At 51.1% G+C, this 15,544-nt stretch overlaps 1 protein-coding gene across 2 annotated transcripts in view; it reads left to right on the plus strand.

Moving 5' to 3' along the window:
• CTDSPL2 (CTD small phosphatase like 2) overlaps positions 1-15,544 on the plus strand; it is a 65,738-nt gene that overhangs the window by 11,755 nt on the left and 38,439 nt on the right. The window contains exon 1 of one of the 2 annotated variants that reach the window (XM_029070576.2): positions 4,784-4,878. The exons of the other annotated variant lie outside the window; for it this stretch is intronic. The gene's annotated coding sequence lies outside the window, so the exon portion shown is untranslated. Of the gene's footprint in view, positions 1-4,783; positions 4,879-15,544 lie in introns of those variants that run through there. 2 annotated transcript variants of the gene reach the window in all.

Below are 15,544 nucleotides of genomic sequence, written 5' to 3' on the forward strand. Positions count from 1 at the left end.
CACCAGATAGAGACCATCCCTGCCCAATGACGGGCTCACGGTCTAAACGTCGGAGACAGGCAGCAGAGCAAAACAGAACAAAACAAGACAACATCATCAAGATTAATAGAATCAAGGAGATATACACCTCATTAACAAAATAAATAGGGTAATAAATAATATATACAAATGAGCACAGCACTGAGGGGAGGGGAAGGGTGAAGAGCAGAGGCTGGGGGGAGGAGTGTTTATTGTGTGCAGAGCACTGTAGTTAGCACTTCGGAGACTACAGAACAATAAATCAACCAGTGGTATTTCCTGAGGCCTTACTCTGTGCAGAGCACTGTAGTAAGCCCTTGGGAAAGTAGAGTACAGTCGAGTCAGTCGGCCCAGTAGCCTCCGGTCATAACTTCTAATCCTGGCTCTGCCACTTGTCTGCTGCTTGACCTTGGTCAAGTCACTTCACATCTCGAGGCCTCAGTTACCGCATTTGTAAAATGGGGATTGAGACTGGGACCGCCCCCCTCATGTGGGGCAGGGATTCTGTCCAACCCGATTTGCCCTTGTCCACCCCAGTGCTTAGTACGGTGCTTTGCACGTAATGAGCACTTAGCAAATGCTACAGCTTGGGCAGGGAGGGAGATTGAGGTCGCTCTCTTCTTCACTGTTGCCTAAGATGTCTTAAAGCGTGCCAGGACTTTCTCATAGTTGGAGAGCAAGAAATCTCAAATCCTCTCAGAGGTTCTGGATGGACATGCCCATACTTTGGATTTCTACTGACTTTTGATTGTAACAAAGCAGAATCACTTCAGTCAGCCAGTGGTATTTACTGAGCACTCACTATGTGCAGAACACTCTTCTGATGACTTCAGTCATCTCACTTTAGCTTCGGCAGCCTCACGGGGGAAATAGGAAGCCCATTGGTCTGGGGGAGATCGGTGGGAAGGAATGCCAAGATTTGGAAGCGGAAAGCAGGGTTGAAGGTTTCCATTACTTCTGAAACTTGAGGTCATTTGCATTTTCTTCATATTAAGTAGGTGGTTTTTTTCCCCCCCTAAGATTCTCAGATCAATCAGTCCTTCATTCTGTCCACCCTCTGGCTGACTGCCCCTCTCTCCTCTGATGGTTTGTGCTTACAACAGTGCTCTACATACAGTAAGCACTCGATAAATACAGTTGATTGATTGCTTGGGGGTGGATCATGCGTACATGCATGTGCTGCGCACAAGCCCATGATCTCTCTCTTTCTGTCTCTCTCACATACACACACACACACACACGTAAGAAATGAGAAGGTTAGAAGCCAAGAGAGGTGATTAATAAATGGGAAGAAAGCAAGGGAATGAGAGGACAATAGAAAAACGGAAGGAGGCAATGCCGAGATTTAGAAATGAGGCTCGAGTAGATGGGTGGGAGAGAAGGAAGGTGGTCGTCACAGCAACTAGACAGTTGCTGCTGCTGCTGACTGAATATCCATTATAGACTTATGTTGGTTCATATTTCTGCCGTACGCAGGCAAAAAAAGCTTTAAGTATTGTATCTTAAAGCCTTTCAAAAGAAATCAACTGCTCCGGTTAAGGGCGAAGACCATTTATAAATCTGGATTTAGTGGCGATTCCTATTACCATCTCTGCCCACTTGGGCCCTCCCCCGCCGTGTTAATAGATTGGGTGGAGACAGAGACAAAAAACCTCCCTCCCGTGGGGTCACTTATGGAAGGGCAACGAGAGTGGGATTAGGGGAGGGGGGCGGGCAGCCCCACCGGGGAAAAATCTAGCTTTGAATGTAAAGACTCGGCCCAGGGAAAACATGGCGCTGGTTTTATTTTGGGTAGTGCCTTTTTGAGCCCCACCATTTAAGACATTCGGTCAGTAGTATTTTTGGAGGACCGAACTGTGTGTGGAGTTGGGCGGGTTCCAAGATAGGACAAGGCCATGGGTCTGCCCTTGGGTAGGACGTACCCCTTCACAGGAAATTCCGGGCAAACGCAAGAAACCGGAGATCACCCCACAGAGAGCAGATGTAGAAGCAGGAAGCCGAGAAGATGACCGAAATGCACATATTGAGTGTCGGACTCGAAGGCAAGAGTCCCGTGTAGGACGAGGATAGAAATTGGCCTCCTCCGTCCTTTGGTGAGCAGGAGGTCGATGTGCGAGGCCGACTTGCCCCACGTGCTCTGGGACCCTTCCATCACTGCCGAGAAAAGAGCCGCCAACTCCCCCTACCATCGAAAGTCCCCGCTTTGCTGGACCAGGGATAGAAGCTGCTTCTTTGGGTCCCCAGACACCGAGCCTATTTTGTGCCTTTGTGTCGTGTTTTAATGTTTCGTCACCCCTGTTGTGTCCCCACGTCCTTTTCCCCACTTAAACTCTTAGATTGTGATCCGCGCACTCCCCCCCTCACCCCCGGACCATGTCATATTCCCACCTGTGAATTTTCTCCCAGCACTTACTACATTGTTTTGCGCACAGGAAGCACCTATTACATACTATTCCCCTTCTATTAGAGACATGCCATTTTGATGGCAAGAATCAGTGCCTGGTATTGTGGCTCCAGGGGTTGGCATGGGAGCAGGGCGAGGGGCAGTCTGTATGCTGCTCTGGTCTCCTCCCACCTGGCGCTGGTGGATGGCAATGCCCAGGGGAAGACAGGTCTGACCACGGCTCTGCCCGTGTCCTGCCCCTGCTGCAAACTAGCCAGAAAGTCCCGGAGGCCTGGGCAACCCGCAGGCAGGCAAGGCAGAGGAGTGTGGGCTGCCCCTGTGATTTCCAAGTTAAGATTTTGGCTCCAGCTCAGAATGGGGTCCCAGGGCCTGGAGGGGCGGTGGAGTGATGTTTTTATTTGTTAGAAGTTGCTCTCTGATTTCATATGTTAATTTCCCGCTGAGTTTTGGAAGGTGTTACCCCTCATCTCTGCAAAGTTGTAAAGGCACTGGAAAATCAAAGATAGCCAGAGGCTCATAGGAAATGGTGTTGGGTGGTCTACAGTAGAATAATGTCCTCGATCCCCAAGTGACGAAAAGGAAGGGGGTTATTTAGCTTGTGCTCATTTTAAACTTTTCCCCTGTGTTTGACGGGGTTTCCTAGAATTCCCCCTCCCTTCCACCGTGCATTCAGAGCTGGCACTTTTCCACAGAACTACCCGGGAATGTATTGTGCAGTGAAGGAACCCACCCCAGGTGGAGGGGATCCGACTATTACTAACTGCCCTACAGCAGAGTCCCTAGCCGCTGAGCTGATTATGCCGAGCTGGTGAGTATTTTTATCCTCGGGCCTCATGCGCAGAGCGGGGCTGGAAGGAAAAGATGGCAGCCACCAGGGGTAACTCGCCCTCTTCAGTCCCCCCTGCCCTGCCCCCCAGGTGCCAGAAGCCCTGGGAAAGAAAGCAGTGGAGCCTTGGGCCATGACTCCAAACAAAACTACCTCTCCGAATGGTGGCCTAGGGTCAAGGCCTGGCAGTTTATTTGAGAATAGTCTCTTGGTTCTGAAAGAGAAGGGAAGGGTCTTTGGGGGAAGGCTGAGGAGGAAGGAATTGGGTGGGAAAAGGAAACACAACTAGGGGAAAGATGGAGGGGCAAGGAAACTGAGTCTTAGGAAGAGCTTAGAAAGGGAAGAACAGGAGAGAGAGAGAGAGCTGTAAGTGTCCCCTCTAGGCTGGGAGCTCCTTGCGGGCAGGGATCGTCTTTACCAACTCTCCTCTTTTGTACTCTCCCAAACATCTAGTACAGTGTTCTGCACACAGTAAATGCTCAATAGTCAAACAGCGAAGCTTAGTGGAAAGAGCACAGGCCTTCGAGTCAGAGGACCTGGGTTCCGATCCTTACTCTGTCACTTGTTTGCTGGGTGACTTTGGGCAAATCACTTCACTTCTCTGAGCCTCAGTTTCCTCTATAAAATGGGGACTGAAACTATGGGCTCCAAGGGCGCCAGGGACTATGTCCATCCTATCGAGTGTGAACCCCAGGGCTCAGTACAGTGTTTAACACATAGTAAGCATTTAATACTATTATTATTATCGTTATTACTAATAATAAATGCCATTGATTGGGAAGAGATAACGTGGGAGGTGAAGCACACATGCCTTGAGATCATCTTTCTCTTGGGGCTCAGCTAGGTAAAGTTAAAGATCAGAGCAACCTTTGGGCAGAAGCATCAAGTAGAGAAGCTGGGGTTCACTGGGCATTCCCTCACCACCCCTGTTGCCTTGGGTCTGAGATGTGCAGGTGAGGTGTCTCTGGAGATTTCTCACAAGAAGCAGCGTGGCTCAGTGGAAAGAGCACGGGCTTGGGAGTGAGAGGTGGTGGGATCTAATTCTGGCTCTGCCACTTGTCTGCTGTGTGACCTTGGCCAAGCCACTTCACTTCTCTGTGCCTTAGTGACCTCATCTGTAAAATGGGGACTAAGACTGTGAGCCCCACGTGGGACAACCTGATTACCTTGTGTCTACCACGCTGCTGAGAAGCAGCGTGGCTCAGTGGAAAGAGCATGGGCTTTGGAGTCAGGGCTCATGAGTTCGAATCCCAGCTCTGCCACTTGTCAGCTGTGTGACTGTGGGCAAGTCACTTAACTTCTCTGTGCCTCAGTTCCCTCATCTGTAAAATGGGGATTAAGACTGTGAGCCCCACGTGGGACAACCTGCTTTCCCTGTGTCTACCCCAGCGCTTAGAACAGTGCTCTGCACATAGTAAGCGCTTAACAAATACCAACATTATTATTATTACCATAGTGCTCGGCACATAGTAAGCGCTTAACAAATACCACAATTGTTATTATTTTCAGAAAAGAGACAAAGTGTTCATAAGAGCGCTTCTACCGCCTGCCCATCCCACAGACAAGCAGCCACCTTTCCCAGAGAACCTCAGTTTTTTGTGAATCTCGATTTTCCTGTTCCTGTGGAGAGGTGAGGATGCAGTTCTACCCCCGGGCAGTGGAAGCCAGAAGTGTTTAATGTAATCGTTTGGATTTGCATGAAAAGACTGAGGTTGGGGTGGGTTTTCCAGGAGGACAGATAAGGAGCTTGAGTAAGTAACTGCTCCGAAGAAAGCTCCAATCTCCCTGTGGATATAAATGTCCAGTGGTCATTTGTCCTAGAATGCGTGGGTCACATTCCCGCCAGACCTCATAGGAGGGAAAACTTGCGTGGTGGGTCACGAGCTTCGACCGCCCTTGGTTTCCTCTGTCCTCTCAGCGCGTTTCCGTCCAGACGGACAGACGGCCCTGTGTGGTCCCAGGAACATTCCCGGATTCCCCAGTGGCATGCAGTCCCAAACGGGTGCTGGAAGTCCACGCTTTGGGCTGGGGATCAGTTGTTTAGCAACTCTTCGAGAAGCCGCACAGCCTAGTGGAAAGAACTCCGGGCTGGGAATCAGGGGACCTGGGTTCTGATCCCGGCTCCGCCACTTGCCCGCTGTGTGACCTTGGGAAAGTCACTTCAATTATCTGGGCCTCAGATTCCTTATTCATTCGGTCGTATTAATTGAGCACTTACTGTGTGCAGAGCACTGTACTAAGCACTTGGAATGTACAATTCGGCAACAGGTAGAGACGATCCCTGCCCAGTGACCGGCTCACAGTCTAAATGGGGGAGACAGACAACGAAACAAAACAATTAGTCAGGCATCAATACCATCAAGATAAATAGAATCATAGATATATACACATCATTAATAAAATAGAGAAATAGTATATACAAATACGCAAGTGTTGTGGGGAAGGGAAGGGAGAAGAGCAGAGGGAGGGAGAAAGGGGAATGAGGAGGGGAAGAGGGGCAGAGGGAAAGGGAGGGCTCAGTCTGGAAAGGCTTCCTGGAGGAGGTGAGCAAAATGGGAATTCAATACCTGTCCTCTCTCCCTGTTAGATCTTGAACCTCTTATGGGACAGGGACTCTGTTTGCCCTGATTATCTTGTGTCTACTCCAGCACATAGTATAGTGCTCGACAAATACTACTATTATTATTATTACTATTATGTGGGAAGTTTGAATTGAAAGAGCTTCTTGGATGCCTTTTTTTTAAGGGTATTTATTAAGACTGTACTCTGTGCCAGGCACTGTACTAGCACTGGGGTGGACACAAGCAAATGGGGTTGGACACAGCCCCTGTCCTTCGAGGGGCTCACAGTCTCAATCCCCATTTTACAGATGAGGTAACTGAGGCACCGAGAAGTCCAGTGGCTTGCCCAAGGTCACACAGCATTTGCAAATGTTTTCAGATAAGGGGCATTGTTCACGTGGTCTTGTCCCCGTGAGACTCGTACTATGGCAGCCCCTCAGTAAGATTGCAGATGAGCTTGGAAATAATAAAGGGAATTTAAATCCTTGAACATTTTAAGCGGGTAACAAGTTTTCCGGACAGGATGGAAATGAGGTGGTGTTGAGGGTATCAAGTGAATGGAAATCTAATTCGCAAACCTGTGCACTTCATAGAAGCAGGGAAGTCCCAGAGAAATTAAGGAGAACAAAATTTGTAGGTGGAGGAAGTGGTAGAAAAGGATGTCGCTGTCCCCAAGAGGGACTGTGTTAGTTTCTTTGGCAAATAGGTGGCAAAACTGATCCTTTTGGCAAAGTGTTTTGAGTCTTTGGGTTCGGGGCGGAAGGCGGGAGAGGGACTTCCGAAGCGGTGCAACTGAGCCGTAGTTGCCAAATTCTCCTCTCCTGTCTCAGAAAAGAAACTGGGAAATGGGAGTGCCCGAGGCTGGATCGGTGGGATCCCAATGGATGGAGGCGAAGCTAGGGGTTTGTTGGCTCTGGCATTCCTCTCAGTGGGTAGCACTCGGTTTTCTGAGGCTCTCACCCTCTCCGCCCGGGCTGGCAGAGTCGATTTCCAAACATGAACTTTGAGACTCAGGGAACTGGGGATGGGGAACAGTTTTCTCAGCCCTTGCCTGTATCCGTCCACTTTTATCCTGTTTTTGTCTGTCTGTCTCCCCCGATTAGACTGTAAGCCCGTCAGTGGGCAGGGATTGTCTCTATCTGTTACCGAATCGTCCATTCCAAGCACTTAGTCCAGTGCTCTGCACATAGTAAGCGCTCAATAAATACTATTGAATGAATGAATTATCCATAAGCTGCATATGTATTTATCTCTACATTCACTTATTTTCCCTGGGTTCTAATCCCAGCTCCATCATGCGCCGGCTGCTCTGTGACCTTGGGCAAGTTGATTCCTTCTCTGTGCCACAGTTTCTGCATCTGTAAAATGGGGTTTTAATACCTGTTCTTCCTCCTCATTAGACCAGGAGCTTATTTCCTGTATTAGTCTTAGTCTTCCAACTTTGGCCCTAGTTAGATTGGACACCGGAGGGCAGTTTGGGCCCTGTCTTTCTACTGTTTCGCTCTCCTTAGTACTCGGTACAGTGTCTAAGCACTTAAAAATCAAGCAGTCGATCAGTATTTGCTGCCTGGATCATCTCTCTAAATTGACATGCTGCACACGTTTTCCCACTCCTCAAAGACTCCCTAATGTTGCCCATTCTTCTCTGCAACAAGCAGAAACTGCTGGCCATTGGCTCTCTTCTTCGAACTTGTCCACTCTCTTCGCCCACTGCCCCGCCCTGCCGACCCTCCCGAATTCTGGCTCGCACCCTCCCTCCTCCTCCTGAAAGGCAACGCTGCCCTGGCCGAGTTCCGGCCACGATGGGTACTGGAAACCCAAGAGGCAGCGGGCCCAGTGGAAAGAGCACCAACGGGCCTGGGAGTCCGAGCACCTGGGTTCCAATCCCAACTGTGCCACAAGCCCGCTGCGGGACCCTGGGCAAGTCACTTCACTTCTCTGGACCCCAGTTTCCCCATCTGTCTGAAGGGTATTCGATACCTGTTCTCCCCCCAACTTAGACTGGGATCCCCATGTGGGACAGGGACTGTGTCTGACTCTGTGATCTTGTGTGTATCCCAGTGCTTAATACAGTGCTTGGTGCAGACTAAGCTCTTAGTAAATTGCACAGTTAGAAGTTATCATTAAGTTTCAGACCGAAATGGCTGTATGTTATGGGCACTTTGGAAGCAGCAGTTCCCACTGTGTGCAGAGGGACCATTAGTCTGGGCACTCCTGGGGTCTCAGGCACAGGGGAGGAGAATAATAATAATAATTGTGGAATTTGTTAAGCACTTACTGTGTGGCAGGCATTGTACTAAGCATTGGAGTGGATACAAGCAAATCGGGTTGGACACAGTCCCTGTCCCACATAGAGCTCACAATCTCACCCCCATTTTACAGATGAGGTAATTGAGGCCCAGAGAAATGAAGTGACTTGCCCAAGCTCACACAGCAGACAAGTGGCGGGGCTGGGATTAGAACCCATGATCTTTCGACTCCCAGGCCCTTGCTCTGTCCAACATGCCATGCCTAGGAAGAGCTCACAGTCTGGAGGGAAGGAACAGACTACTTTCCCAGGAAGTCAAAAAACAAAAAAACCTAAACTCTAGAAACCCAAACATACTCAAGATGGATTCCCAGCTGCTGCCCGGGCCCGATCCGGAGCCCTGGGGGGCTGCTCCAAGGAGGGCTGTGGCCGGAGCCCGATGCGGGCAACCTGACGAGGCTCTGGGACCCGGCGGGGAGACTGGCCGGGCTATGAAGGGGAAAGCCAGTCTGCCAGGCTGTGGCAGAGACTGCAGAGACCCCTGGGCTAGAAAGACCTGGGTACTGAGGGGAGGGGTGACAATCCTCAGGTGACAATCACATCGATTGTATTTATTGAGCACGTACTATGTACAGTGTACTGTACTAAGCATTTGGGCGAGTACTGTATAACAGAGTCGGTAGACACGTTCCCACAGTGAGCTTAGAGTCTGGAGGGGGAGAAGACATTAAGATAAATAAATTATGGACATGGGAAACAGTGGATAGAGCACGGCCCCGGGAGTCAGAGGGACAAGAGTTCTAATCCCGGCTCTGCCAAGTGTCTGCTGTGTGACCTTAGGCAAGCACTTCACTTTCCTGTGCCTCAGTTACCTCATCTGTAAAATGGGAATTCAGACTGTGAGCCCCGTGCGGGACGGGGACTGTGTCCAACGCAATTTGCTTGTATCCACCCCAGTGCTTAGTACAGTGCCCGGCTTATAGAAAGCACTTAAATACCACATAAGTGCTGTGGGTCTGAGGAAAGGGTGAATAAAGGGTGCAGATCCCTGTACAGGGGGATGCAGAAGGGAGTGGGAGAAGAGGAAATGAGGAGCCTGGTCTTTATTCCGAGTCGTCGGGACGGAGCTCTTCCCTTCTCTGCCTCCAGGCAGCGCATCCAGACTTCCTGGAAGTCCCGGCTAGAGCCTCAGTGCAAGTGAATGCAGGAATAGGAGGGGAAGACAGGGAGCTCAGCCTAATGGTGGCAAGTGCAAAGAGTGTGCATAATGTGCTAGGAGTGGGGAGCAGGTTGAGGCTCGGTGGTGGCCGACGGAGTGGGCTGGCTGGCTTGGGGACGGCTCCATTCCTTCCTTGCCTGGAAAGAGGGAAACCTGGCTTTGTGAGGCTGGGATGCTCTGATGGGGTTGGGTGGCAGAGAGAAGTGTGGTCTGGGGGACTGGAGTTGAGAGGGCTGAGTAATTCTTCCGTTTTTTGTTTCGTTTTTTGTATTTAAGCGCTTACTGTGTTTCAGGCTTTGTAATAAGCACTGGGGTAGGTACAATCCGGTCCCACTTGGAACTCACAGTCTTAATTCCCACTTCCCAGATGAGGTGATTGAGGCACCGAGAAGAGAAATGACTTGTCCAGCAACACCCAGTAGACAAGTGACAGAGTTGGGATTAGAACCCAAGTCCTTCCGACTCCCTGGCCCATGCTTTAGCCATTAGGCCACACTGCTCGGGCCTGCCTGGTGACGTTGGATTCGTCCCTTAACCTTTCTGGGCCGCAGTGTGCCAACATGGGATAGAACGCCTGCCTCTCCTTGCCTCATGGATGCCGGGAGGACGATGAAACGACATCATTGATGGGGAAGTGATGGAGAATAGTAAAAAGGCATGATAAAAGCAAGGAACCATTGTGATGTGCTTGTTGAAGGGCATCCTTGGGTCAAGAGATCATGGCTTTCATCGGTATTGCGCTCCCCCAAGGGCTTAGTACAGTGCTCTGTTCAGTCAGCGCTCGAGCAATACCATGGATTGATCAGTGCTTAGAACAGTACTTGGCACATAGTAAGCACTTAACAAATACCATCATTATTATTATTATTATTGATGGATTGATCGAAGAGGCTTCCATGGTTGTCTGCCCCTCCAATTGAGAGATCTGTCTGTTGGTTTCTTGATTCCCCCTTCAGAAATAGCAAGGAGCCAAGACTCTTCCTGGGAAGTTAGGCCACACTGCTAATCTGGCCTGGGGATGGGCCAGGAGGAGGCAGGAACGTTATCCTGGGACAAGGGAATTGGGGCCTGGTGCTGGATTCTTAAAGGCTCACCTCAGAAGTGTTAGAGAGAGAGTGGGGGAGTGGAAGAAATATAAACTGAAGAGGACCAGGAGAGGCCCCGATGTTGGGGGTGCTGGAGGATAAATTTGCTCCGGGGAGGTGGAGCCATCCACCCATCCACGGGCCCGTCCTCTCAGATTCCTGAGACCTTATGTATGTCTCCACGCTTCCCCTCCCAGGACCATTGAGGAGTGCACTCTCCACTCATTAATTCTTCAGGAGAGGCCCTCACACAGGCCATATTTATAAATCGCTGAGGGGGGCCGAGAAGTAGCCCCAGTGCAGACCCATTTGAGCTTGACTGGGATCTGGCTCCTTCAGGGGCCTCTCAGATGGAGTTAACACAGACCAAAGAACAATGGGGATTAAGACTGTGTGTGGGACGGGGACTGTGTCCAACCTGATTATCCTTGTATCTCTACCCTAGCACTTAGAACAGTGCTTGGCACATAGCAATTTATTATTATTATTATCATTATTATTATTATTATTATTAGAACGGCAAAACCTGGAAAATGGAGTAGAAGAAGGTTGTGTATAAACAGCGAGGAAAGCAGCAGGCCTGCCCTGGTCTACTGGCCCTCAAGTTCGTTTGGCCTGCTGGACCTGGAGCTTGTTCTTCTGGCCAGAGGCCTAGCGGCCGGCAGCCTCCTCCCTCACGAGGTGCACCACTCGACTGGGATTGCCTCCCTGTGTTGTCAGATTTAAGTGACCTTCTCTTAGCCGATTGAAAGTGAATGTTCAGCATCGTCCGAATGCCTAAATTAAAATGGCGGCCATTTGGAGCCACAGCGTCGTTGTGGATGGGGGAGTCAGCCAGAAGCACCTTTCCCTCCCTCCGGGGCTGGAGCCCCAGGGAATAGGGGGCTGTTCACCTCCCAGGCAGCTCCACCCTCAGACCTCCACCCCCAGGAACAATGGTGTTGATGAAGCGCTTCCAATGGGCCGCTAAATTTGGCTCTGGGCTAAATGCTGCCAATCCCTGACCCAGTCCCTGCTTCCCCCTCCCGCCCCGGGGGCTCACAATCCAGGAGGGAGGGAGAAAGGTCCGGAGATGCTAAGCTACTTGTTCCAGGTCCCATAGTGGCAGGTAGCAGCAGAGCCGGGATCGGAACCCAGGACTCCTGACTGCCGGGTGTGGGCACGTTCCACTGGGGCCCCAGGAGTCACAGCCCAAGCTGCCCAGGGGACAAGAGACACAGAGAGAGTGTGTGTGTGTATAAGGGGGGGGGGGGGGCGTGTTTGGGAGGGATGTTGAGGCAAGAGAGCCCGGAGAAAGCGATTAGGATGAAGAGTCATCCTAACTTCTCCCCTCCGCTGAGGTTTGGCGTGCACAGTTCTAAAGAGACCCTTTAAGAAATGTCAAATAAAACCCCAAGAGTCTGCTACCCTAATCTATTTCCCAACGGCTCGATGACCCGGAAGGAACCCTTCCAGAAGCCGCGTTGCTTTCCAAGGACCCCAGTTATGTGGGGTTTTCCAGGATGTTTGCCCTGGCCTCTAAATCTCCTCCCCACCTCTCAAAGTCAACAGTGCAAGGGGGCTCTTGAGGCAGGTTGTCAGCATTGAAAACTTTTAGCTCCAGGAAAGAGAGAACTTTTCACAAGTTCAGGAGGTGGCCCCGGCAGGTGCGGAAAGAAGGGAGGTGTAGCGTCTCCTTTTTCAAATGGTCTTCATTTTTCTTCCATTACCTTACCCACCTTATTTTAGATCCACCGGCGTGTTCTCTCGTTCCTTCCTGTCTGCAAACCGGCATCTCTGTCACCCTCCCTTTTGGGATTGCCAGGCCTTTGCCCAGGGGAAGGGAGTCTCCTTCAGCTGTAGGACATAAACTGGTCCGGCCAATAGGTGGGCGGTAAACCACCTTCCTCGTCTTAAAGTGTGCTTCTGCTCTGCCGGTGGAAAAAAGGGGTCCTTTGGGAGAGTCGAGGTTCCCCTGCCCCTGGCTTCGTGGCAGGTCTGGTGCCATGTGGGGCTTCGGCTTTTCCCATCCCGCTGTCTCAACATGTCCCTGATCCCCTCCCACATTGAATCCGTCCTGATCAGAGCACGGTATGAGGACGACTATTCGTCCCCCCCCCAGCTTCTCTGGTTTTGGCAAGGATGTGGGAAAGGGCCTTCCCGGCGACGATGAGCAAGCCGCCCTTGTGTGCAATACCGGCTCTCCAAACAGGTGAGGGCTCGGGGGTGGTGGCGGCGGCTGCTGCTGCTGTGGGGGTCTCAGGATCCCCCCGCTCTCCCACCCACCCCAGCCTGTCGGCGATGAGACGGGAGCTTCTGCACTCCTCACGCGGGCTGGGATGGCAGGAGCAGGGCGTCTTTAATGATGGGTAGAAGGAAGGGTGGCAAGAATGGCAAGTGGTGGAGGAAGAGAAACCTGTGCATGTGCACGTGCAGGCAGGCAGGCAAGCATACCTCTATGTACTTGTTTTTTGGACTTGAGCAAGATGCCAGTGGAGGGAAATGTGTGTGTGTACATATGACTGACTGAAAACGAGGGAGGGAGATGCTAAAAGTGGACTGGTAAATAAGAGACCGTGGCAGGCCGAGTGAGGCATAAGGAAGAGGAAAGGGGAGAGCAGATAGGGGGCCTGGGAGGGGAAATTCATCTGGAGCATCAGGAATTGCTGAATTCTGGGGCAGTCTTTTGGGGCCCTTCATCTTTGTGTGTGTGTTGTTCTGTTGCCTGTGTGCTTGCAGGTATATAATCCTCTGTAATCTCCACTCCAGATGCCACGGTCAATTAACCTTGTGACTTTATTGAATTAACAAGAAAAATGAAGAAAATTGCTCTCCCGGGGGGACATTCTTGCCTTTTACACATCTTATTAAACAAATTAAGATGAAATTAGGCTAGAGGATTTGAATGTTTGCTTCTAAGTACTATTATGGTGTGAACACGTGGAGAAATTCAGTTGCTTTTGTTTTTGGCCTATTTTCAGCACGCTAGAGTAGAGCTCCGTCGCGTGGACTTTCAGCCCGGGTTTGGCAGGCCTCGTACCCAGGCCAGAGGATGGTGTGCCAGGATGTCTTGGAGGGCGCGTGCCGATCACCCTCCTTGGCTAAACCCTTCCTGCTGGATCCGTGGCCCTCTCTCAGTCAGTCAGTGGTATAAGTGGAGCACTATACTAAGGCGGTTGGGAGAGTACACCGTAACAGAATTAGGCACGTTCCCTGCCCATAACAAGCTTACAGTCTAGAGGGGGAGAAGGACATTAAGATGGATAAATAAATTAAAATGTATAATTTAGAGATACACACACAAGTGCTATGGAATTGGGGCTGGAGCGAATGTCCTCTGGCCATTTGTGCTAAGGTGCGAAGCGAGGGAGGAGTTCTGAGGATTCAGTCATTCGTTCAGTCGTATTCATTCGTATTTCTTGACGGCTTACTGTGTGCAGAGCACTGTACTAAGCGCTTGGGAAAGTACAGCACAACAATAGACGGTGATATTCCCTGCCCACAGTGAGCTGGTGAGGTTGAAGTCCGGATCGGGGCAGTAGGGGGTTGCAGAGCGGTTTCCATTCCCTTGGGAGCCCAGCCCGGTGTCTGTCCGCCTGCCCACCTCCTCGGTGTCCCTAGGCCTCTGTCTGTCCAGTGCCTTGCCCATCAGCTGACTGTTAATACCGTTGAGTGCCTCCTGTGTGCCGAGCTCTGGACACCCTCTGAGAGCTGTCCCACCTCGCCCCTTCGCGGACCTAACCCCGGACCTCATCAAAGGCAAATTCATCAGGTTGAAGCCAGTTAGAGAGGTCACCAGGAGGATTAAAAAAACACCAAAAACTCCTCCCATTAGGAAACGGGCCTGATTTCATCAGGAGGAAGAAAATGGGGGCCTTTCAAAAGGCCAGATATTAATAATAATAACCGTGTGCAGAGCACTACGTAGCAGTGGGTAAATATGTTCCCTCCCCCCAAGGAGCTTACAGTCTACTATAGTAATGAGATATTTTGTTAAGCACTTAACATGTGCCAAACACTGTGCTAGGCACTGGGGTAGATAGATCAACAGGTGGGACACAGTCCCTGTCCCACATGGGGCTCCCAGGCCAAAGAGACGCGGATGTACTGCCCCGTCTGCCTTCCTTTGGCCCTAGTGACAGTAGAGTCACAGCCTGTGTGCGATGCAGACTGGTGGGTCTTTCCTGAAGCTTCCCACTTTTGTGAGTGGAACGGGGGGCAGGGGACAGGACGGGGGAGAGGTCGGAGCCCCTGTCCTTGGCTCAGGCTGCTGGAGTCACATGCAACCATTCCACCCTAAAGATTCAGTTGTCCACTCGTCCTATGTCCCCTCCCCACGGCTGGTCTCAGAAACCGTGAGGTTATAATAATAATTGTGGTTTTTGTTAAGCACTCACTATGTGCCAGGCACTGTTCCAAGCGATGGAGGGGAGTTACAACCAAATTGGGTTGGACACAGCCCCTGTCCCACATGGGGCTCAAGTTCTTAATCCCCATTTTACAGAGGAGGCAACTGAGGCACAGAGAAATGAAGTGACCTGACTGAGGCCACAAAGTAGACAAGTGGAGGAGCAGGGATTAGAACCCACGACCTGCTGAATCCCAGGCCTGTACTCTATCACCTACACCATGCCGCTTCTCAGATGGGATCGGGATGGAGCACGGGCCAAGGCTGAGCCCGGGCAGTGCAGGAAAGAACCAGAGCCACGTTCCCCCACCCCCGAGGAGCTTACATACTGTCAGTCAGTCAGTTGTACTTATTGAGCACCTTCCATGTGCAGAGCACTGGGAGAAGCGCTTGGGAGAATACAAGTATAGTGGACACGTTCCCCGCCCACAACGAACCAACATGCTAGAGGGGGAGACAGCTGTTAATATAAATAAATACAATTACAGATATGTACGTAAGTGATGAACAAAGGGAGCAAGTCAGGGTGACTCAGAAGCCGCCTCCCGTCTTGTAATACGGGGGCGCGTTTGTCCTGGGTGGGCGCTTTTCAGAAATGGGGTCCCGGAATGTGGAAGTCAGTAAGCTTTCCATCCCTCCTTTTCCCCAGCTTCCGAAGTGCTTTGAGAAAGATGTCGCTTATCGAGGCCCGCTCTCTGAAAGGAGGCTCTGTCACGAGGGAGTTTGGTCCATTCCCTCGTTGGCTTCGTCCCCACGGTCCCATTTGCCGGCTGGTTGGAAGTAGCGTTATTTGCCA

The sequence above is a fragment of the Ornithorhynchus anatinus genome, chromosome 8, assembly GCF_004115215.2.
Source record: "Ornithorhynchus anatinus isolate Pmale09 chromosome 8, mOrnAna1.pri.v4, whole genome shotgun sequence".
NCBI lineage: Eukaryota > Metazoa > Chordata > Mammalia > Monotremata > Ornithorhynchidae > Ornithorhynchus > Ornithorhynchus anatinus.